Below are 25,173 nucleotides of genomic sequence, written 5' to 3'. Positions count from 1 at the left end.
GTCCTCCTTCATGGCAGATCTTAAGTCCGAAATTGGGTCCCTCAGGACGGAGGTCCACACATGCGTCAAGGAACTGCGCAAGGAGGTCACCGACCTCGGCGACCGGGTTGATGGCCTGGAGAAGACGGTCGATTCCCGCACCGACGACCTCGAGCAGATCTGGCAGAGAGTGGCGACCCTCGAAGAGCAACACATCCAGCTCCAGATCAAGCAGGAGGATTTGGAAAACAGGGGGCGCCGCAACAACCTCCGCATACGGGGTGTGCCACTCGGAGAAGAGGGGACTAATACAATGGCCTATGTGGCGCTACTCCTGCAAGCGGTGTGGGGCGAAGAGGACGCTCCCCCACCGTGTCTTGACCGCGCACACCGAGTCTTTGGAGCGGGGGGCAAAGCCGGCCTCCTCCCAGACATTGTCGCCAGACTTCATTACTTCACGGAGAAGGAGGCCATACTCAAGGCGGCTAGGGACGCCCCGGACCTGCGGTACGAAGGCCACAAGATCCAGATCTTCCAGGACCTGGCCCCCACCACGCTCCACAGGAGGAAGGTCTTCCGCCCGATCACGGAGAAGCTCCGGGCCCTCAACATTTCCTATCAATGGGGCCATCCTTTTGCTCTCATCTTCAAGTGGGGGGGCAAACGAAGGGCCCTCCGGTCCTACCAGGAAGCGGCGCAATTGCTTGAAATGCCGGAGTCTCCGGATCACAGCCCAGCCCGCTCTCACCACCCAGAGAAGGCTCCTCCGCGCCCCGACTGGTCCACTGTGCGTAAACGTCGCCGGTCCCCCCCTGTGGACGCCCTCTCTGCCTCGCAGACCAAGCAGGACATTATTGCTCACATTCGCTCCCTCGAGGGCGACCGCGGGGAGCAGAACTCACAGCTTCCCGCTTCTGGCGCTGAGGGCGGGGACCGTCCTACGACACCAGAAGGCCACTGATCGTGACCACTGAGACCCGAGCTGCCTTAAGCCTACCCTCGCCCCTTGGGCACACGGACTTACCCTATCGCGCCACGGCGGCCTGTTCCTACTGCTCTTGGAGGGGGACCTCCCCTTCTCTCTAGCGGGCCGCCCCTGTGGCTTCCCCCCCCTGTGGGGGTCGGGAACATCTGACACTGGACAACACCTCTCCTGGGTCCTGCACCACACCACTGAGCTTCGGTGCCCTCTCGGCGACAGGTCTGCGCATGCGGGCCCATGACTCGCCCCCGGACTACCTAGCGGCAGCGGGGCGGACGAGCTGCGAGACGACTGGATTTCATTTCATCTACCCAGTTCTCTGCTCCCTCCCTTTGTCCCATAGGAAGTGACATTCCTGAGTTCATCCAAACCCTCGGGTAGAGGATGCCTGGTACCTGGGACAATGTACACTGGCCCTGTTGGCCTGTTTTGGTTATATCTCTTCTTTGCGCCCTTTATATTCCTTCTCTCTCATCTCTTCCTACTTTTCTCTTGCTCTGCCTTCTCTTACTGTTCTCTCCCCGCGCCTGCGGAGGGGTGGCATGGTGGGTCCTACGGGGGTTGACACGCTGGAGGCGAGGTGAGGCTGCCGCTGCCCTGGCTGCGGGGGGATTTGCTACACTGGGTCTTGCGCTGCTCCACTCCCCCTTGGTACTATGACAGCGAACATCCCTACACCCTTGAAGGTCCTCTCACTCAATGTCAAAGGGCTCAACTCCCCCAACAAGCGGAATCAGATATGGCGCTACCTCCTACACCACTCCCCTGACATTATCCTCCTCCAGGAGACGCACCTTCTCAAGGGAGACACCAAACGCATGGCGCACCCTAGATACCCCACACAGTTCTGGGCATCCTCTGACACCAAGACAGCGGGGGTGGCAATCCTCTGCAGGGCTGGCATTAGGCGGGGACCCACGAAACCCTTCAAGAGTGCTGACGGGCGTTTCCTCCGAGCCACGGTGCAGGTGGGTCGTATACAGCTCACCCTCGGATGTGTATATGCGCCCAACCAGTCGCAGGACAAATACCTCCAGACACTCCTGCGGGATCAGTTCCCATCGGGTGACCCTAACGTGATCCTGGGTGGAGACTTCAATCTTGTCTGGGACCCTGAGCTGGATCGTGCGGGGGCCTCCTTCAATGGCACGGGAGCGATGTCCGCTACCCTTAGAACGCAGCTTACAGACCTGGGACTCGTGGATGTGTGGCGCTACCACAACCCGGGGACCCGGGACTACTCCTTTTATTCACACTCCCATCGGACATACTCCCGAATCGACTATCTCTTCACATCCCTTGAATTGGCCCGAGACTCCTTAGCTGCCGCTATATCCGACATTTCCCTGTCAGACCACGCCCACGTGGAACTTTTGCTGCAGGACCCCCTGGCCCATGCCACTCGTGAACGCCGATGGGTGCTCCCGCCGAGAGTCCTTCGGGACCCGGAGGACGTCGCCAGCATCCGTGACGCCATAGACTCGTATTTCGCTGTTAATGACACCCCTGACTTGCCCTTTCATACGATCTGGGATGCCTTCAAGGCCACCATTCGGGGTCATATCACCTCCCTGGCGGTGGCGCGGAGGAAGGAGGCGTTCAAGATGGAAACCGACCTGGCTAGCGAGATCAAACAAGCGGAGGCCCGGGACCGGGACTCCCCTTCACGGGCGTCAAAGAGAACTCTCGCCAACCTCAGGGGGCAACTCCGCGCTCTGCGCACCAACAAGGCGGAACACTCCCTACTGGCGCTCAAACAACGCTACTATGAGGGCGGGGACAAAGTTGGCCGCCTGCTGGCCGGCAGGCTGCGGGCACGTGCCGCTAGGGCCCACATCGCCAATGTCAAGCGGCTAGACGGCACCTGCGCCACCACTGAGAAAGCCAAGCAGGCCGCATTTGTCGCTTACTACACTTCTCTATATGCTGAGGAGCCTACCTCCGCGGAGGCACGGGAGGCCATTCTTGCGGATTTCGAGGGGTCTCCACTGTCTCCGGCGTGTGCAGCTACACTAGAGGGCCCCCTGCAGGAGGAGGAAGTAAAGGAAGCTGTTAAGGACCTCCCCACTGGGAAAACCCCGGGACCGGATGGCCTGCCGTTGGCCTTCTATCGCCTGTTCCTGACCCAGCTCCGCCCGCACCTGCTGCGGCTATACGGTTCCTTCTCGGACACCACCGGCCCGTCCCCTGACATGGGCCTGGCGGAAATCGCCCTGATCCCCAAGCCTGGGAAGGACCCCACCTTGTGTGCCTCCTATCGCCCCATCGCCCTCCTGAACACTGATCTTAAGATCTACACTAAGATCCTGGCCAAACGGCTGGACCCGTACATGCCGGGTTTGGTAAACCCGGATCAGGTGGGTTTTATACGGGATCGTCAGGGGGCCGACAATGTTCGCAGGCTGGCACATTTAGTGGGGAAGGTGCAGCATTGGGATATCCCGGCCTGCTTCCTCTCACTAGACGCGGAAAAGGCCTTCGACCGGGTAGATTGGTCCTTCCTGCGGGCGGTCCTCCGGAAACTAGGCCTAGGCCCTACCATGATTTCTAGGTGCATGGCCCCGTACCTCGGGCCGCAGGCCAGAATTCGGGTCAACGGCCAACTGACATCGCTGCTCTCGATCCACAGGGGCACGAGGCAAGGATGCCCGCTTTCACCGCTCCTGTTCGCCCTAGCGGTGGAACCCCTGGCGGAGCTGATTAGGCGCACTCCTGACATTCACGGGATCCCCCACGGGGGGCGCTCCAACAAGGTAGCACTGTTCGCGGACGATCTGATCCTTACTCTTACGCGCCCTCGGGACTCTCTCCCAGCGGTGCATAAAGCCCTCACACTGTTTGAACAAGCGTCCGGCCTTAAGGTTAACCACACCAAATCTTGGGCACTTAACCTTACCATCCCCGAGGAGGAGGTCTCTTTCCTGAAGGGGGTCGCGCCCTACCGTTGGGCGGAAGATCACATTAAATACCTGGGTCTGGACCTCACGCCCCACCTCGACTCGTGGTCCTCGAGGAACTGGGCCTCTTGCCGCAAGGAGGTTCTGGCGGACCTGCGGAAATGGAAGCCCTTGATGATTTCTTGGCTGGGGCGACTAAATGCGGTCAAGATGTCGGTCCTCCCCCGTATTCTATATGTTTTCCAGTGCCTACCCACCCCGATCCCGCTCCACTGCATCAGGAATCTCCAACGTGACCTCACGTCCTTCATATGGGGTGGCAAGCGACCCCGGTTCTCGCAGAAGGTTCTCATGGAACCGAGAGACAGGGGCGGTCTCGCCTGCCCAAATCTCCTCCACTACTACTGGGCGGCGCATCTTCGGTTCGTGGTAGAATGGGGTGCACGCGAAAGCGACAAGCACTGGTTCCACATGGACCGAGTAGTCACGGGGCGCACCATATGGGATCTCCCTTGGCTGCCGCGTGTGGCGCGCTCCAGAAGTGCATACATGGCGGTCCCGACGAAGACGGTTCTTGACGTGTGGGACAGAGTGGCAGTGCCCAAGGGTCTAACGACGTTCCCCTCTCCACACACCCCCATTGCAGGTAATCCGCACTTCCCTCCGGCTGCCCGGACCCGGGCTTTTGAGAGCTGGACACAAGGAGACTGCAGGGTTGTAGGGGACCTCTTTCTTGGAGGGTCGCCTAAATCATGGCCAGACTGCAGGGAAGAATTTAACCTCCCTTTAACCGCCAGCTTACAGTATGCGCAACTGCGCCACTGGACTTCGGGAGACGACATGTTTCGGGCTGCTACCAGGGCATACACTCCATTCGAGAAGTTGGCACGCTCCCTGGGGGGACTGAAGCGGCTCATCTCCCAGATCTACAACATCCTGCAACACCCCACCATTCCGCCCGCACACCCCTACCAAAGGCAGTGGCAGTCGGCAACTGGCGCCGATATCACACCTTCTCAATGGGCTAGGCTGTGGACTGACATTCCCAAAACCTATCGCAGCATCCCGCAGAGGGAAAACGCATACAAGATGCTTATGCAATGGTACTACACCCCCCTGCGACTCAGCAAAATGTTCCCCACTTCCTCCCCACTGTGCTGGAGGTGTGGCACTGCGACTGGCGACTTCGTACACATCTGGTGGTCGTGCTCTACCCTGGCTGTCTTCTGGAAAGAGGTCCTTAGTCACATCAAGAAGGTGTTGGGTTTCCCCCTCCCTGAAGAGGTTTGCACACTCCTGCTGGGCATTCGACCCCCCACACTTAGGGCCCTCACGCGCAGCTACTGGATCCTCACCCTTCACATGTTAGGCGCTGCCAAACAACTCATTGCTCTGTACTGGAAGCGGGCTGAGGCACCGCCGATAGCTTCCTGGTTTGTGCGCCTCTGGCAGGTCCTGACTATGGAGCTGCTCACGGCGCGGATACAATCGAGGGGGGTGCGCTTCAAGGCAGTGTGGGAACCTCTTGTGCGCCATCTGTGCTCCATCAGCTATGCCCGCCATATGCCTCCCAGACTTCGCGCCCTGCAGTTATTTGAGGACGCCCTCATCCCTGCTGATCCGAGCAGACTAGGCTCTTAGTCGCTTCCCCCGGTGTAGGCTTGCGTCTCCTGTCCCCGACCGGCGACTGCAGTTTCTCCCCCTAGACCCCTCTCCGTCTCGCTACTGCTCAATCCTCTTCCGACTTCTTCCTCTTTCCTACTTGCCTCTCTGGCTTCCGCCCCTCTATGGGGCAGTTTGGGCCCCGTTGGGCCTTTTGAAAATGTGACATCACTGCTCTCCCTCCTATACGCGCCTCCCCCGCACAACGATGCATCGCCAGCGTATGGCCGCCTCTTGCCATCATTGCCCCTAAGCCATGCAGCCGGCCCCCTCCAGGGGTTGTAGGCAGGGCGCTGTGTTAATGCTTCATCCTCCCCTGGCTACATGAGTCTACACACTCCTTTTTGCGCGGCCGGCCCCGACATGGGGTTGTAGGCTTATCGCTGTGTTCACAATAAAACAGTTTTGAACAAAAAAAAAAAAAGCCTTTCAAGCCTGCCCTGATCCCCCACTTTCTCTACTCAACAGTTCTTTGACCACTGGTATTGTTCCTGACTGACTTTTTTAAATGCGCCGCAGTAACGCCGATTCTCAAAAAACCTAATGCGGATCCTCTAGTACTGAGCAACTTCCGCCCCATTTCCCTACTCCCTTTTCTTAGCAAAATCCTAGAGGCCCATGTGACTAATTGTCTCAGTGCCTTCATCGAGTCTTCCCAATTTCTGGACCCCCAGCAGGCGGGCTTCCGACCAGGACACTCGACCGAGGCGGTTATTGTGGCTGTGATGGACGAGCTCAGGAAGGGAGCCGATAACAACATTCCCCAGGCACTTGTGCTCCTGGACCTGTCGGCTGCCTTCGACACGGTCGATCATACTCTTTTGATTGACCGTGTCGGCAGAGCCGGCATCCGGGGCACAGCGCTAGAGTGGATTAGAGCCTTTTTGCTCCATCGCTCCCAGGCTGTTCGCCTATCTTCCTTCTCAGCCAACCCTGTGAAACTAACTTGTGGGGTCCCTCAAGGGTCGGCCCTATCACCGATTTCATTTAACCTGTATATGCAACCCCTGATCCAATCATTACATAATTATCCCGTCACTATTTTCAACTATGCTGATGATATTCAAATGGTCTTTAATCTTAAATCTACACCTACATCCATCGCCAATTTTCAGTCTACCATGTCCTTCATTGGAGAAGGGATGTCCCAAAGCCAATTGAAATTGAATCCCAACAAAACTGAGCTGGTTTTAACAGGAGGCCCCCTTAATCCCTGGAACCCCAACTTCTGGCCACCATCTTGGGGCCCCGCTCCCTCCCCCTCTGAATCTGTAAAGAGCTTAGGGGTTATCATCAGCAAAGATCTCTCATTGGCATCCCAGATCAAGGCAGTTACTTCATCATGTTTTTTTCAACTACGACGAATTCAAAAAATCTCCAGGTTTTTGACCACTGAGGCCCTTATACTGGTTATTATGGCTTTGGTTATCTCCCGTCTTGATTATGCCAACGTTCTCTACGTTGGCATCCCAGCCTACCAACTCCGCCAATTACAACTGGTGCAGAATCAAGCGGCGAGACTCGTATTCCGTCAACCTAGACATCAACATGTCTCCCCCATATTGAAAAAGCTTAATTGGCTACCAGTGACGAAACTTGGTCTTTTCAAACTTGGTTGTACCGTCTTCAAATCCTTGACTGGCCATGGCCCTGCTTTTGTAACCTCCAGGATTCATCGTTACGTTCCCTCCCGTAACCTGCGTTCCTTGCACCATAACCTTCTTTCAGTTCCTTCCTTTAAGCGGAAGAAACACGGCGGCCTCGGGTTCTCTTTTCTGGCCCCCAAAACTTGGAACTCTCTCCCCCACGAACTTCGATCAACCACCTGTTACATGCCCTTTAGGAAACTACTAAAAACCCACCTGTTCCGACAAGCATATGAGGACTGATCACCTCCCTGTCCCTCCCCCTGAGTTTATCTGTCCTACAGCGCCATGAAACCAGTGGTGTCCGAGCGATTTATAAATAATTTTTACAATTTTACAATTACAATGAACGGTCGATTAAGGCTTATACATTTTTATTTTCGACATCAAACATATCATACACAGCTTCGGCTCCACTGATTGCGCTATGCCGCAATTATTAATGTGTGCGATGTAGAGCTGGGCAGGAAGACTTTTTACACCTTACTTGGACCTGTTCCCCTGTTGCGGGTTACTGGACCGACATTCTACATGTCCTTTCTGATATTATTGACATTTCCTAAGCCCCAAGATTACCTTGCTAGGACTGATACTAGGGATCCTCAAGCTTTCATGCAAACTGGTATCAGTTGGCCTCTTCCTAGCTAACAGGCTAGTAGAAAAATATTTGGGTGGTCGCTCTAATCCAACTCTGCAACGCTGGATTATGGACGTCACATTCTATAGTGAACGCATGGAAATATACTACTCTACAATGCCACTGACGAGCGATCCTAAAGACATGGGAGACCATTTCATACTTGATTACTTAGTTGCCCCCGCGGGATTACCCAGACGGATGACTAGATAAGGTGGACCAGGAAATAAATCCTGGTGATAAACTGTTTACTATATAATGTGCATTACCTTGCCAAACATGTAACTATTCAACCTTCGATAGTCATGGACTGAAATACCCCATAATGCACCACAATTACTGTTCTATGTCTGCATACAATACTATGTCATGTAACTCTCACTGTGTTCTAAATTTGTGCAGTGCACCACAATTGTACAACCAATGCATACCATGTTATTTTGTACAACCTGAATGGGCTCAGTAAAAAGTTTCTAAAGGAAGAAAGGAACAACTAGGACATGTGGCCTTAAGCTTTACATGTCCTGTTAGTGAAAAACTCCTAAAGTAATTTTTAATGACTGTGAGATCTACCTCTCCCCTAGACTTATATGGGGGTGCCTTTTTAAATGTAATAAGTGCTGATTATTTATTGGGAACAGGTAGAGATGTAATGTTTACACTCAAATTAATTGGAATGTATATTCCTCTTTAATGGTAAAGTTGGATTTTGTAAGTAAATGCCTCTTTTTGTATGATCACCCCCATGTTTTTGACGGATACTGCTTGTTTTTCGAGTCTGAGAGTGCACTGAAGCCTTCTAACCAGACCTCAATGTCAGTGCCCTGATCCTAAAGTGTATGTCATATGGCTGTACCCAATTGGAGATGGCTAACTTACCTGTAAATCCCTAGTAAATGGTACCCTGGTAACCAAGGCATGTGAGTTACAGTCCTATTGAGCCCTAAAGGCAGGGTGCAACATATTACACAGGCAGGTGATGTACTTTACATGTCCTGATAGTAAAACTTGCAAAACAACAATTTTTACTATGGAAAGACTTGGTCCCCATGATTGGCGAGGACCAGGTTACACGCTGATCCCTCAGTTGTGCTAACTCTTGAAAACTGCAACCAAAGTCAGCACTCCAAGGTATCAAACAACTTGTTACATTAAGTCCTACTTGGATGTCAAAACAAAATTAATGTAACTTGTTGTAGTGTGCAGCTTTAGCAAGTCTGCCACTTTGTTGCCTTTAAAGCTCCTGTGCCTTCCTGGTCCCAGATGGAGCCTGCCCAAGAGACAGCTTTCTGCCCTCTTGGAGAGACGTGTTAATGACTCTCAGAAGTGAGGACAATGAGGAACTGCAGGTCTGGGATGTGTCACCTCCCTCCTGCAGGAAGCCACCTGGGTGTTAGCCCCAAAAAACAGGCTTCAAAGGTGAAGTTGTCTTTGAAAGACAATGGGAAAGGGCTGCCCCATAGTTCAGGTAGACAGGCTGGCACAGGAGGCAGAGCAGGGAAACCAGTTGTCAAAATGGTTTCCCCAGAGGCGAATAGCCCTGAGGTGGTCACACTTCGAGGGTGGACTAGTGAGGTCTGTACCCCCAAGACAGAGGGTTTCGCCAACTTGGGAGTGAGGAATGGTGCATGTTGGGATAGCCATATGCCACATTCTGCAGGAAGTGGTCACCAGGTGGGCGGGAACCTGGCAGCCCATTAGCTACCAACCTTATCCTGCCCGGAGGGCACTTTCTGAGCATAATGGGGGCACCCCTGGCACCCAAACCTAAGATCTCGATAAATTTGAACAAAGGACCAAAGAAGGACTGCCCTACTGCACCCAAGGACCAGCAATGAGAAGCTGCACTGTTGAAGACTGCAACTTCTAGCTAACAAAGAAAGGGACAGTGCCTGTCTTGTCCTGCTCAAGGAGAAGTTGACTCCAGAGCCAAGTCATGCCAAGAGAACTCCAAAGGCCAGATGACTGGCCTCCTGTTCCCAGCACAGGGACACAACAGCGGAGGAATCCTGTTGGGGCAAGTTGGTAGCCCAAAGTTTCCAAGCGGCTACCACCGCGACCGTGCAGCAGCAAGGACCAAGACCTGAAGCACAAAGTGCACCCAAGTTAGGTGAACACGGGAGTGCTGTTGGAGGGTTGCGTGGACCCTCAGAAGTGATGTTATCAACCCAGGAAGGATTGGTCTGTGACCACGACAACAGCCGACTGGTAGTTCAGTGGTGAATGGACTTTGGCCAGACTGGAGAGGACTTCATAGGACATCAACCCTGCAACCAGGACCCACTCATTATCTTAGTGGAATGAGGAATCTCTGCAGGAAGACCCCATTGATCACATAACATCCACAGAATCCTTAGAATATCTTCCAATCCTTCATCTCATGTATCAGGACCACTCCATAGGAATCCATTGCAATGCAGATAAAGTGCCTGGAACTGCTGAAGGACTGCTTCTTCTGTGAAGGTATCTGTTCTTGAGGACCTTGCAGGTCCACCTGACTAGTTCCCCGCTGAAATTGGTCACCTCAAGTACTTCTAACTGATTGCATTGACACCTTCCCAAGTTTTCTTTGAACAAAGTTAAAAACATTTCTAAGTTTCAAATTTGTTGACTTTGCCAAGGCTTGTTCCCGGTTAAGTGAAATTTCACAGATGTATTATTGCTTGTAAAATCAATTTCTCTGGAATCTTCTGGTGGATAATTTTCTTTCTAATGTCAAAATATTTTTACAATACAGCCTATTTGTGTAAATTGGCGTTGAATTTCTTGAGTGTCAATGTCAATTTCTTCTTCAATATTTTTGGTGCTGTTTAAATGCTTAACACTTTTTTCTCTGTGTAATCCTTGCTGCTCAGTGCCACAGCTACCCAGGGTTGAGCTCAGAGCTTTACAGATTAAACCTACTGGACCTAAAGGGGTTGGTAAGTATATTACACAGTAAGGTGTACAACCTGTCAGGACCCTAAGACCCGCTCAGGGGCTTTGCTGTGTACAATCGATCAAAATGTGCCCAGGTACACGTGGTATTGGTACTTGGTCAAAGTTGGTGAAATTAAGGAGAACTAAGATGGCCGCCAAGGTGCCCATGCCCCAGAGTGGGGTAGCGGTCTAGACTTTTGAGTACCACTGTTGCGAAGGTGAGGTGATGCGCGAGCGCCCGGCTATCTGCGTACTTCACCAGAGTTCTACCGCCTGAGAAGACGTCCGTAGTTGAAGCCCACAGAAAATGAAGTAACCCTTAGTGTCTCCTGGCAGGTCGTATTTTGTAAACTCCAGAACGAAATTTGGTAGCAGTTAATAAAACTCGGCGCGTTTATTCAAGCGCGAGTTTTTCAAAGCGGCAGAGTATTCTTTTGATGCAGCGCCGGCTTAAGGATTCGGCGTGCGTGTTCACTGACAGCAACCATCGAATTGGCATTCGGCTGAGGAGAGAGAGAGTCGTCCGACACAGAGGAGCTTGTGTGACTGAACTAAATCATCCTGATAGAAGAAAACGCACATGCAGAGAAGGAGAATTCATTGAAGCCTGAGCTAAGTGAAAAAAGACGTATTTTGATAGACTGTGATGAGAATATTGAGAGCTCACCTGATATATGTATATAGTTAACTCGTTTCAAGCTGAAAATACAAGAAAACAAATGTTAGTAGGTGTTAACGTACTGTGAAGTTAAAAAGCAGAAAAATAAGTTAAGGCTTGACATTTGTACAGAAGACCAAATACTCACCTTGACAAAAAAGAAACTTCTTGCTGCCACCTATTCTTCAAGAGCCTGATAAGAAAAGATAAGAACAGTTCACAGAAGAATTGGTCGCAGATATATTAAGCAGTTCTTAAAAAAAAGGCAGGAGAGAGAGACAGACAGATACAGACCCCCACAGGAGGACAACTTCTTCTAGTTAGTGAAGTAAGTGCACTTACGATATCAGGTTAAATAGAGGAAGTTTAGGTGACTGGAGAAAGGTACTTGTTCTTATTTTTAAATAGTAACAACTAACCAGAAGAAGAAAACAGAATTAACGCTAGAATAGAAGAGAAGCAAGGTCCAGTACTACCAGGGTGGGTGAGATTCTAATATCTGTCAGTAGTATAAGAACCCAAGTAAAATAGAATAGGTGGTATAATGATGTGTTAAATTACAGGTTCCACAAAAAATTGAAGAGAGAACGTGTTGACAGGAAGTCGACGAAGGAACCAAGTCTGGATCTATCTCTTCTTTGTTTATTATTTTATCCAATTCCCCCGTCCCTTAAGGTAATGAGTGGAGGGTTCTAGACAAGACCCCCCGGTCATTGCTAAGAGGGATTAGGGACCTAGCATCTCTGTTCCTGTGCAAGAACCGGTAAGCCAAGTAAGTCTAGCTTCGAGTTCTGACAGAGTGAAGTGCCCAAGTTGCCTTCGCACCCGAACAGAGATGGCGGAGGGAATTGACGTGCAATCCTTAGGAACCTTTCTTGATGCTATACAAAAGGAATTAGGAGCAGTTAGAGAAGAAAATCGTAATCTTAGGCAAGAGGTAGTTAGCGCTAGGAAAGAGACTGCAGAATTAGCGCTAAGATTGAGGCAGCCTAGTAGCCTAGAGAGAGAGGCAATGAATCCAGTATTAGAATCCACAAATAGAACAACCACACAAGTCATACATTCCCTATCCCCAGTCATTCCATTAGCACCCCCAGAAAGATTTAACAGAGATCCACAGTAGGCGCAAATATTTCTCTCCCAATGCTCCTTACACTTCATGTGCCGTCCTTCGATATTCCCTGATGCGCAGTCTAGAGTGGCCTTCATTCTATTGTATCTGAGTGGGGATGCAGCTTCATGGTCCATGCCTCTAGTTACCCGAGACGATCCTTTGCTGAGAAACTTCGAGGAATTTAAACAGGAATTTCTTCGAATATTTGACCGACGAAGAATATCCCAAGTAGTGGATAACGAATTACTAGACTTGCGGCAAGGGAATAGAGATCTAATTGCGTATCTGGCCCAGTTCAATAAGCTAGTCGTGGAAACTAACTGGCCTGAAAGTAAGAGAGCGGCAGTGTTTTATCGAGGTTTAAGAGATGAATTAAAAGACACCTTGGCTCAAATTCCGAACCGACCAACTGAAGTCTCAGCTCTTATAGACTTGGTCTTAGAGATAGATTTCCGTCAAGGAGAGAGAAGAGGAGAAAAGAAAAAAGACTTCAGAACAATAACCCCTAGGTTTGACAGAGCTCGACCCGAAAGCACAAGGAGTTCAGATGCCCAATCCGGAACGGAACCAATGCAGATTGGAACAATAAGAGGGCCTCTATCTAAGGAAGAGAAGGATAAGAGGAGAGCGAGTAACCTGTGTATGTATTGCGGATCTGGTGGGCATTTTGTTCGAAATTGCCCGAAGAAACCCAAAAGCACCTTCAAGCCGAAGGAAAACTAATAGCACCACCTGTGGATGGAGTTGACCAGGTGGGTGCGATCTCAGAAAAGACTCCGCAGGAACATCAGATAGCTAATACACTGCAATCGGTGGCGCCGCATTTGAATATGTCCATGGAAGCGAGATTCAGGCAAACAACTCTGACGGATGTATCGGTCATGATAGACTCAGGAGCCACCGGAAACTTTTGCGACTTAAGATTTGCGACCAAGGTAGGCATTCAGGCCATCCAGAAGATAAAGAGTGAGCCTGTGCGGGCAGTAGACGGAACAAACCTATCGTCAGGACCAATTGTAAGCCACACAGAACTGATCCAGTTGATTTCAAGTGATGGACATCAAGAAAAGATCCAGTTCAACTTAATTGATGCTCCACAGTTTCAACTGATTTTAGGCCTCCCGTGGCTTACTGAACACAATCCTACGATCGACTGGAGCTCTCGAACCATTGTGATGGACTCAAGATATTGTCATGAAAATTGTTTTGGTATAAGGGAAAAATCTTTGGAGAATAATCCAGCCTTATCTCTGTGTACGAATGGGCATTCCATGTGCGTGATAAATGTCCAAGAAATTCCTGAGGAGTACAAGGAGCTCAAAGAAGTGTTTAATGAGGTGGAAGCTGAACGACTACCTCCACACCGGGCCTATGATTGCAAGATAGAATTGGAGCCAGGATCAAATCTACCCTGTAGTTGAGTTTATGCATTGACGGAGAAGGAACATCATCACTTGAAAGAGTACTTGGACAAATATTTAGCCAACGGGTTTATTCGGCCATCACAGTCCCCGGTCTCCTCTCCGCTATTTTTCGTACCAAAGAAGGAGGGAGATTTGCGGATGTGTATCGACTACAGGGCTAACAACAAGATAACTAAGAAGAACCGGTATCCCCTACCATTGATCTCAGTTCTCCTAGACCAGGTGAAAGGCGCCAAAATCTACACAAAATTGGATTTGAGGGGTGCATACCATCCAGTTCGAATGCGTGAGGGCGACGAGTGGAAGACGGGATTTCGGACTAGATTTTGGCTTTTTGAATATCAGGTAATGCCTTATGGATTATGCAACGCGCCAGCTGCCTTTCAGCACTTCATCAATGATGTCTTAAAAGAATTTATTGATCAGTGCGCAATTGTCTATATTGATGACATCTTAATATATTCACCAGACGTAACAACACACCACGAACAAGTGAAAGGTGTTTTGAGAAAGCTACGAGAAAATACGGTGTTTGTCAAATTGGAAAAATGCGCCTTCGATGTTTCACCGGTGGAGTTCTTAGGTTTTGTCATCTCACCAACTGGAATACTGATGGACCAGCGAAAAGTGGAAGCTGTTATGAACTGGGAATCTCCAACGAGTGTAAAGGAAGTCCAAGGCTTCATTGGATTTGCTCATTTCTATCGAAGATTAATCAAAGAATTCTCCCGAAAGATCCTTCCACTTACTAAACTGTTGAAAAAAGGAACCAAGTTTGAGTGGTTAAAGGAGTCGGAGGAAGCCTTTCAGTCCTTAAAAAAAGATTTCACCACAGCGCCTGTCTTGTTACACGCCGATCCTACTGAACCTTTCTATGTGGAGACGGATGCGTCGGACCAAGCCGTGGGTGGGGTACTATCCCAACGACACAAAACCACAGGCCAGTTACATCCAGTAGCTTACCGATCCAGGAAACTGACTCAGGCAGAGATCAACTACACCATCACCGAGAAAGAGTTATTGGCTATTAAAGATGCATTTAAAGAATGGCGACATTATTTGATGGGAGCCCAACATCAAGTGACGGTGTTTACTGATCATCGCAATTTGAAATTCTTAAAAACAGCCAGAACCCTTACGCCCAGGCAATTGAGGTGGTCCTTGTATTTTGCAGACTATGATTTTGTGATCACGTATCGTCCTGGAGCCCAGAATGGGAAGGCAGATGCATTATCTCGAATAGGCACTGAAGCCCAGAAAACTATCACAGAGAATCAACCAATCATTCCTAGTGAAAAGATTATTGGAGTCACGACCTCAATCAATGTGGAAAGAGACATCGCTGACATCATGAGTCCGGAAGATATGCAGGAATGGGCAAAAGAAGATTCAGATAGGAAGATTATTCGACAATTGCCCTATTACCATGAAGCCTTGTATATCCCCACTACAGACTTACAACAACAAATCATGCGCGAGAGCCATGATGATAAAATGGCTGGGCACAAAGGAGAAGCCAAAACTGAGGAATTGATTAAGAGACACTATTGGTGGCCCAGAATGACTTCAGATATCGAGAGGTATGTTAAGTCATGTGAGACCTGAGCTCAGGGAAATTCGGAACGACAGGCCCCAAAGGGTCTATTGCAACCCTTACCCACACCACCCTATCCATGGCACACAGTAAGCCTTGATCTTATTACAGATTTACCCAAAAGTCAAGGCTTTGATACCATCCTGGTAGTGGTAGATGCCTTTTCCAAGATGGCCCATTTTACAGCATTAAAAGGGGTTCCTACTGCCAAGCAGTTGGCTGCTCATTTCAGTTCCAAGGTAGTCAAGATACATGGGATACCCAAGATTGTAATTTCAGACAGGGGTGCCCAGTTTGTGTCACATTTTTGGAGGGCCTATATGGAAGGATTAGGGACAGAGGTCAGATTCTCCACCAGCTATCACCCAGAGACTGATGGGCAAGCAGAGAGGGTAAACCAAGAATTAGAACAATATCTGCGACTGATTCTTTTGAAAGAGGAGGGTGATTGGTCGGATTATCTATGGACTGCAGAATTTGCCCACAATAATGCGAATAATAGCTCAACGGGTTATTCCCCCTTTTTCCTAAATTATGGCAGACATCCAAATGCTACCATTCGACAAACAGATATATCAGTTCCGGCAGTAAAGAAGGTAGTTTCACATTTACGTCAAATACAGCAAAAGGCAGAAGGCAATCTCAAGGTAGCTAAGGAAAAGTACAAGAGTTACGCAGATCGAAAAAGAAGAGAAGGACCTTCCTTGGCTACTGGAGATCGAGTTTGGCTAAGCACAAAGAACTTGAGATTGAAAGGAAACCAAAAATGTTAACCTCGTTTTATTGGCCCATACCCGGTGGAAGAAAAGGTTAATCAAGTCACCTATCGATTGAAGTTACCCACTAAGTTGAAGATCCATCCAGTTTTTCATGTTTCCCTGTTAAAGAAGGTTTCCACAGAATTGAGAACCCAATCACTCCCAAAGCCAATCCAGTTAGAGACAGGAACTGAGTTTGAAGTAAAAGACATCTTAGATTCAAAGATATCCAGAGGAAAATTGTTTTACTTAATCGACTGGAAGGGCTATGGTCCAGAGGAGCGATCTTGGGAGCTGAAGGAGGACGTTCATGCTCCCAGATTAATCAGGTCATTTCATCAGCGATTCCCCATGAAACCCAGGGGGAGAGAATCTGCCTTGTTGGGGGTACTGTCAGGACCCTAAGACCCGCTCAGGGGCTTTGCTGTGTACAATCGATCAAAATGTGCCCAGGTACACGTGGTATTGGTACTTGGTCAAAGTTGGTGAAATTAAGGAGAACTAAGATGGCCGCCAAGGTGCCCATGCCCCAGAGTGGGGTAGCGGCCTAGACTTTTGAGTACCACTGTTGCGAAGGTGAGGTGATGCGCGAGCGCCCGGCTATCTGCGCACTTCACCAGAGTTCTACCGCCTGAGAAGACGTCCGTAGTTGAAGCCCACAGAAAATGAAGTAACCCTTAGTGTCTCCTGGCAGGTCGTATTTTGTAAACTCCAGAACGAAATTTGGTAGCAGTTAATAAAACTCGGCGCGTTTATTCAAGCGCGAGTTTTTCAAAGCGGCAGAGTATTCTTTTGATGCAGCGCCGGCTTAAGGATTCGGCGTGCGTGTTCACTGACAGCAACCATCGAATTGGCATTCGGCTGAGGAGAGAGAGAGTCGTCCGACACGGAGGAGCTTGTGTGACTGAACTAAATCATCCTGATAGAAGAAAACGCACATGCAGAGAAGGAGAATTCATTGAAGCCTGAGCTAAGTGAAAAAAGACGTATTTTGATAGACTGTGATGAGAATATTGAGCGCTCACCTGATATATGTATATAGTTAACTCGTTTCAAGCTGAAAATACAAGAAAACAAATGTTAGTAGGTGTTAACGTACTGTGAAGTTAAAAAGCAGAAAAATAAGTTAAGGCTTGACATTTGTACAGAAGACCAAATACTCACCTTGACAAAAAAGAAACTTCTTGCTGCCACCTATTCTTCAAGAGCCTGATAAGAAAAGATAAGAACAGTTCACAGAAGAATTGGTCGCAGATATATTAAGCAGTTCTTAAAAAAAAGGCAGGAGAGAGAGACAGAGAGATACAGACCCCCACAGGAGGACAACTTCTTCTAGTTAGTGAAGTAAGTGCACTTACGATATCAGGTTAAATAGAGGAAGTGTAGGTGACTGGAGAAAGGTACTAATTGTTCTTATTTTTAAATAGTAACAACTAACCAGAAGAAGAAAACAGAATTAACGCTAGAATAGAAGAGAAGCAAGGTCCAGTACTACCAGGGTGGGTGAGATTCTAATATCTGTCAGTAGTATAAGAACTCAAGTAAAATAGAATAGGTGGTATAATGATGTGTTAAATTACAGGTTCCACAAAAAATTGAAGAGAGAACGTGTTGACAGGAAGTCGACGAAGGAACCAAGTCTGGATCTGTCTCTTCTTTGTTTATTATTTTATCCAATTCCCCCGTCCCTTAAGGTAATGAGTGGAGGGTTCTAGACAAAACCCACCGGTCATTGCTAAGAGGGATTAGGGAACTAGCATCTCTGTTCCTGTGCAAGAACCGGTAAGCCAAGTAAGTCTAGCTTCGAGTTCTGACACAAACACACCATATAATACACCCCATTTCCTCACATTCGTGCCTAGTGGTGGAATCCAGAACTTGTGTTTAGCAGTACCATACAGTTGTTGAAGTTAACACCTCTGAGAATCCACATAGGCGGACACCTAAAAAAGAAGTTCTCAAAAAGTATTTTCTGCGTTCATTGTTGAACCTCAGAGCACTGTCTCCAAAGCGTGCAAAGACGTTTCCCAAGGAGTGGAGGAGAGTTTGAGTAAGTTTGACAAAGTTTCCTGCAAGGTCACATAGATGAGGAAGACGTTTCCCCGTTTTGAACAAGGCCAGGAGCCACTTTTTTAACAAAGAGACATGGAGCTGAATTTGGCAAATGTGTCCTAATGCAAGAGGGATGATTTGAGGGCATGTTGTCCAGAAGAAAAAATCACCATGGGAGCTAGAGCCCAAAAAACCTGCTTTTATTAAATCCCAAGAGCCTGGGAGGAGGCTCAGAGAGTACCTCCACATCTCAGGAAGAAATTACCCCAAGACAGTGGGGATGAAGAGGAGGTGGAAGACAATCACTGCCTGTTGAGTTGATCCAGTGGGGCAGGCATGAACCTTGAAGGGCCCAAGAGGGTCCACAGGGGACACAGCCTGGATGGCTCTGAACACAGCCAGAGGCCCATACAGGAGAGCATGGTAGCCCTGGGCTTGGATGAGAGGGTCATAGCTCTGGCTGAGAGTAGGCTGGCCCTAGAGGAAGAGAACCCAACTGGGCTTCGAGCACAGAGAAGATGGTGGCAGCAGATCTGGAGGTACTGATAGGGGTGCCCCTAGTGTATGGTTGCCCAAAGAGGTTAGTCCTAGTTATGATCAATGGTAGGGCAATGAAAGGTGGCTGGCTTTATATGTGAGAGCTCTCGAAATTAGGGAAGTTGGGACAAAACACTGGAGAACACTTTTGTGGGAGTTAGTATCAGGGGTTAGTAGAGATGGGCTACTCACACTACACAAGGAGGTGCCTGAATCCTACACCCACATGAACACAGCCCTTGTTGAGCTTTTGGGGTACCTCCTGAAGAGTATAGGCTGAAAATTAGATCCCTTTAGAAAGGTAACACACAAACATGGGTAGACTTTGTTGATGCCTCAGTTAAGGCACAAGATGGGTGGATAAAAGACAACAAAGTTGATACAATTGAAGGGTTCTACAATCTGCTTGTTAAGGAGCACATTTAACAAATTGTCATTCAAAGTGGTTGTACCAGCATCTGGTAGACTCCAAGCTGTCTAGCCCCAGGGAACTTGGTAAAAGAGCTGATGAGTGGGAGAGACCAGTGTCCCTACAAAGACCCTGTGTGGTGACCAGAAGAAAAGTGGTCAGGTCCCCTATCAGGAAAGGAAGGGAGAAAGTTAAAAAAAAAAGGTAGCCCCAAAGAGTCCCCAAACATAACCCAAGGAGGAGTCTCGAGACACACCCTAACCAAAGGGGAAGGGGTGTTAGGGGAAAATGTTTGACCCCTTGAAGGAAGGTGTGTGCTTTGACTCACCAGCCAGGTCACAACAAGGGGGGATGCAATGTGCACCAAAAAGACACCCACCAGTGACCAGTCCAAAGGGTTGGCTAGAGTAGGGATTGGATGAGAAGTTACCCCTAGAGAGCCCAAAGGGTACACGGAGGCCACCTTAGTGTTCCTGGGTGGGGAGAACATTTAACCTAAGGCCCACTGGCCTCCTAGCATGGATAAGTATAGGCAGTGGCCAAACATCAATGGGGTGGGGATGAAGGCTCTGAGGGATACAGGTGCCAGTATAATCATGGTCATGGCTAAACTGGTTCCTCTAGACCAGATCCTACCTGATGAGGTGCACAAGCATGTCAAGGCTGACAATGTCACAATGTCACACCCTATGGCTTTGGCTGATTGAGTGGGGAGGAGGACTGGCCCATAGAAGGTAACTATGTCTCCTGCTATCCCATTGGGGTATTTGCTGAGCAATGACTTAGGGACTTCTGCTCGGGCAGAAGTAGAGAGGAAGACCCATGCAGCCATGCTGGGCCTCCCTGAATCAGGGTGTCACTACTAGAGCATAGAAGGACCTGAGAGAGAGTCAAGGGATCCTGGAGCCTGAAACTATGGACCCGGTCCCTAAGGATAAGAGGATGGGCAAGAAGGCTCACAGCTCAGCCTCCAAAGACCCACAAAGGAGCTCAACCCTCAGGGAACAGGCCTGGTGCCTGAAGAGGACCTGACTCCTGTAAACCTGTCAAATCTGACGGAACTCCAAGGAGCCAGGAGCTACCCCTAAGGAGGACCTGAGCAACGGACAAAGAACCTGTCCCACTCTGCGACAGTTAGCTGGTAAACAGGCGCAAGGGGATGCCAGTGGTACCCATAAGGTATACTGGGAGGAGGGGCTCCTGAACAGTGAGCCAAGGGACTTCAAACCAGGGGCATCCCGGAGACTGGTGGGCCTTCAACAGTACAGTTTCTTCTCAACCTGTGTTAGATTATAAATATTCATGTTTGCGTATTGCCTTATGTAAGTTAGCATTTGCAGCTCCATTTAATATTCAGACTCCATCTTGAACAATGATTGAATCTAATTCCTTGCTGTTTCAGAGAACAGGCCTCTGTTATGTTTCGTTTATGCAATGTTTGATTTTGCTTCACTGATGAATAGACTGTTCTTATTAGCACATTACTTTCTCTCTAGATAGAGGTCCACTCCCACTTGCCTGGTGGCGGGAGCAGGGTGAAACGACCGAGGGCAGTAATTGGGAGTTCTGAGATTGGAGAATCAAAACTTAAATTTTTGCATTTCATTGTCCAGCTGCATCTGCTTGGAACATTCCTTTATGGGCGTGTTCTAGCCCTGTTATGATTAGGGCTCCCGGTTTTCCGTTTTTACGGATATTTACATATAAATACAGACGGAAATCTATATTTCCTTTGTCTGTATTTATATATAGAAACGGCAAAACACTGGCAAATGTTGCCCCGCTGCCTGCATTCATTTTAAATCCCTTCAAATCAGTCTTTTGGCGCCCTCGTGTGGACAAATTGGCACATTGGCACAGGGTCTTTAAAGGACAGCTGTTCACCTGAGCCAATCCTCGTGGGAATAAAGCCTATGTGTGTGGGCGTGCCAACACCTACGGCCTCGCCCTCATTAACATGCTAAGTAGGCCATCAATCAGGACCAGGACTTGTGCACCCTGGGTGCCTCTCGCGCTGGCTGGCTCATTTCCGGTGGAACGGAGCATTGTGGCTATGCAGATCGCACAATTGTCTGGGGCTGGGGGGGGGGACAAAGAGCAATCCGTTTGTGTTCACTTGATTTAGTCTACGCAATTTGAGATGCGCGATATTTACCCAGACTGAGCACAAGAGTCACAGCAAAGATACAAACGGAAACATCTAGATGCGCAGACCATAGCTGTGCACGCATGATATTCTTGCAATAGCGTGGGGGCCTTGGATAAATGAAACGTTATCAGCACTGGCGATGTTTGCCTTCTTGTGTGCACATGCCACAGGGTGCCTTAATTTATCGCGGTGGTGGAGGGAAAGGGCCCGCCGTCGCGCCATTCCACGATTGATGGCCTACTTAGGATTAACCTCATGGTAAGTGGGCCATCAATCGCGGAATGGCGCAACGGCGGGCCCTTTCCCTCCACCACCGCGATAAACTAAGGCACCCTGTGGCATTCAGCACTCACACAACAAAAAAACAGCTGGGGTGACAGATAGAGCCGCTGAAATTATTAGCCTGATATTTCGGTCGTAAGATTTTTACAAGATGACGTTAGCAGCACTGGCGATGTTTGCCTTCTTGGTGCACAATGCAATTGCTTTTTTGTGAATCAACTGTATAGTGACGTTTTTGAACATGTACTCAGTCCTCACCCTTCAGCAGGTCTCACATTCATACTGTGTTTGTCAATGTGAATTGATTTTAAATGCTGCTTCTGGCCTTCATTCAGTTCAGTATTACAACAGTGTTTATTTCAAAGAATCTTATCAAGCCCTAGCGGCAGTATCAGCAGTTTCATTTGATAATACAATACTGAGAGTCGGTTGGCTGTTTCGCACAGTGGATATAATTTAGATTGTTGTAGTGATTGTATTCCATGAACGGGTTTTCAGTGGTCTTCATTTCATTTACAAACCAGAAAGAGCCTCAGTGTCTGCAAAGTCTCTTGAAATGCACATGTGCTTGTACTACAATGGCAAAGTTTTCAAATGAATGTATTGTGTTGACCAATAACAACCGGGCGCAGGTGTGCATTGTCAATTTAAATAAATGTGGAAAAATACTAGCTGTAGCTTCGTCTTTGCTTGTGGCAAAAATAAATGTGGATAAATACAGAAAAAATGCCCCAAAAATAAATATGGATAAATACAGACGGAAATGGCAAAATAATAGATACCATAAAACCGGGAGCCCTAGTTATGATACATACATAATGTATCTTTATGTTTGTTAATGTCAGTCCCTCTACAGCACTCCCTGTGACTGGGCAGACTGGGCTCCATTCTGAGTGTATCTGAAATAAACAATTATTGATTTGTATTCTCTACTGTCTGACCGACTCTATATTTGTGCAGAAGGCAGAAAGGTGGTCTAAGTGACCCGGGTGACCTAAATTGGGTCATTTCCTTCAGTTGGCACCCGAACAGGAACTCCTTTGGATTATGACCCATCCCTTGTCTGTAATCGGAGGGGAGGACGGGAGCACCTTCAGGTCAGACTGGAGTCTCAGGGATCCCTGCATGAATAGTCTTTGTCACTCGCAGCTGCCCCTTCTGTCCTGCCGGGCGATGTCTTCGCCCAGTGGTCATCCCGACTAGAGTCCTGAACGGCGAAATCTTTGGATCTGACCGTTCGGTCGGCAGTGGAGCATTGGTCCGTTTGTGCTACTCATATCAGGTGAGTTTGTTTTGGTTCTTTGTGGGTATGGTACCATTTTGGTTTGAGTTTGGTATGGTCTGAGGACCGTTTTTGATAAAAGTAATTGCAATTACTTTGCTATGTAAAAGTACAGAACATGAAAAATGGCTAGTTTCAGCAAAATATTGTATTTGTGTTGTCACGGATGTTCTGTAGATGTTCGATTGGAAGAACCTCAGCTGGTGCCTCCTAAAGGCAGCCCCACTTTTGATGTGTATGTGAAGCATGCTCTTGGCCCTATTATGTTCAGAACATTATAGCACAAATATACGAGGGACAATGCCGAGTTGCAGTGGCCATTGACAGGCACTTTTGATGAACAAAAAATTGGGTTTTTACAGGGGCACTTGTTTAAGAAACAAAGTAGACAGTCTATGTTTGATTCCCTCAGATCTTGGCAAAAGGAGGCTATACAGAGGCGGTTAAATATGGAAAGAGACGCACGAAAGGGGAAGATGCAAATTTTAACACAGAAAGCTGTGGCTTATGACAAAGCAAAACAGGAGTCTGGAATTGAATGTGAGAACAGGAGATTTCGGTTGCACATTGATAAGTCCTATTTCGCTAAGGAATAATATGATGCTTTTGTAGAGGAGTTGTTAGATACCCGACCCCGCCTCCTTATGCTCCGCAAATAATGTATCCTACTGTTCCCTTGCAGCCACCTCTGTTGGTTTAATCTGTTGTGGTTCCTCCCGTATCTACGGCTATTACTGTTACTGCTTCGGCTACGGCCCCCCTGCTCCTCCTTTGCCCTCACCCTCCTTGCCAACTATGACCTTTAGTACCCTACTGTTTCAACACCTGTGCCTGCCTCTCTTTCTCCCCTGGGGCAACAACCGGCTACGGTTGTACCCTTGATTCAGCTGCTTCTCCTTCTTTGGTTATTCATCCGCCATCACTTTTGGATGCTGTTACACCAGTGAGGGGGTTTGAGGATAGGGATTGGGCGAAATTGAGGGATTGAAGGGGTCCATTAGTGCAGTCAGATGTGGGAGTGCGCAAGTAATAGCTAACCAGGCTGCGCCGTGGGCTCTTAATGAGATTTATAGTGTGGAGGATGTTTGGGAAGTTATGCAACATTTTGAACCCTTTATACAGCAACATGCACTTAGGCACATGTCTGCTACATTGATTAGTCTTTGGCAGAAACACAATGGGACAGAAGCGCCTCAAATTTTATTTGACATTAAGGATCGTGTATATGCGGCTGACTTAGAGTCAGGCATGGTATTTGGGAATGTCACAACTTTAATTGCTTACAGGGGTAGATTACTTGAGAGGAGCCCCACTACGGTAACTCAGTTTCGATGCAAGAGGTCCATCCTATATATCATCCAGAAATACCGGAGTTGACGGATCAGCACAGAACGGTTGCAAGACCGGCCGTGGCTGCTCGCTTCCAGGAACAATGGGTTTATACTCCATGGAAAAGGAGTGAGGTTCTAGTAGCCCTCAAGGCCCATTTGCCTGATCCTAGGAAGAATCCTACAGCTTATTATAAGGAATTGAAAGAGGCCGCTTCGTCTATGGTGATGACTCTTGCTGATATTGAAATGTTTTTTGGTCTTCTTGTTCAGGTTTATTTATGGATACAGGTTCATACTGAAGATCATATTGAGGAGTTAGGTGATACATAAGATGTAATTAAAGGATGGAATCAGGAATGGAAGCCAGGTGACAAGCCCCATGCCGAAAAACTTGCTTTGTCTGGTAGTATTACTACATATATGCATTCCCTCATTCTACCTAAGAAGGTAAGTTGGGACAAAGGGACAGCTTGTCAGCAGAAGAAGGATGAAAGAGTGTCCGATTTCTTTACCCCGGTTTGAAGAAACGTTTTTAGACTATAGTGGGCAAGATGTGTCTTTTGAGGTAGGAGTTCGATTGTTTGTTGATGTTATGTTATGTTATGTTACAATAGTTTGTATAGCGCTCAGCTGCCCCAGCAAAGGGGCGTCCCGGCGCTTTGCAACAGAGAAATGACTGACTTCAGAGAAAGAAATAGAGCATAGAACAAGCAGGCTTAGTTTCGGGGAAAGAGGTGGGTTTTTACAGTCCTCCTGAAACCCAAAAGGTTTTCCCGTTCACGTATATGTGCCGGCAGGGAGTTCAATAATTTAGCGCTAGATAGCGGAAGGAACGTCCTCCCGCTCGGCAGCGCTTGATCC

This window comes from Lissotriton helveticus, chromosome 5_1 (assembly GCF_964261635.1).
Source record: "Lissotriton helveticus chromosome 5_1, aLisHel1.1, whole genome shotgun sequence".
NCBI classification, from domain to species: Eukaryota; Metazoa; Chordata; class Amphibia; order Caudata; family Salamandridae; genus Lissotriton; species Lissotriton helveticus.
The sequence above is the reverse complement of the archived record's forward strand: the minus strand, read 5'-3'. Positions refer to the sequence as shown.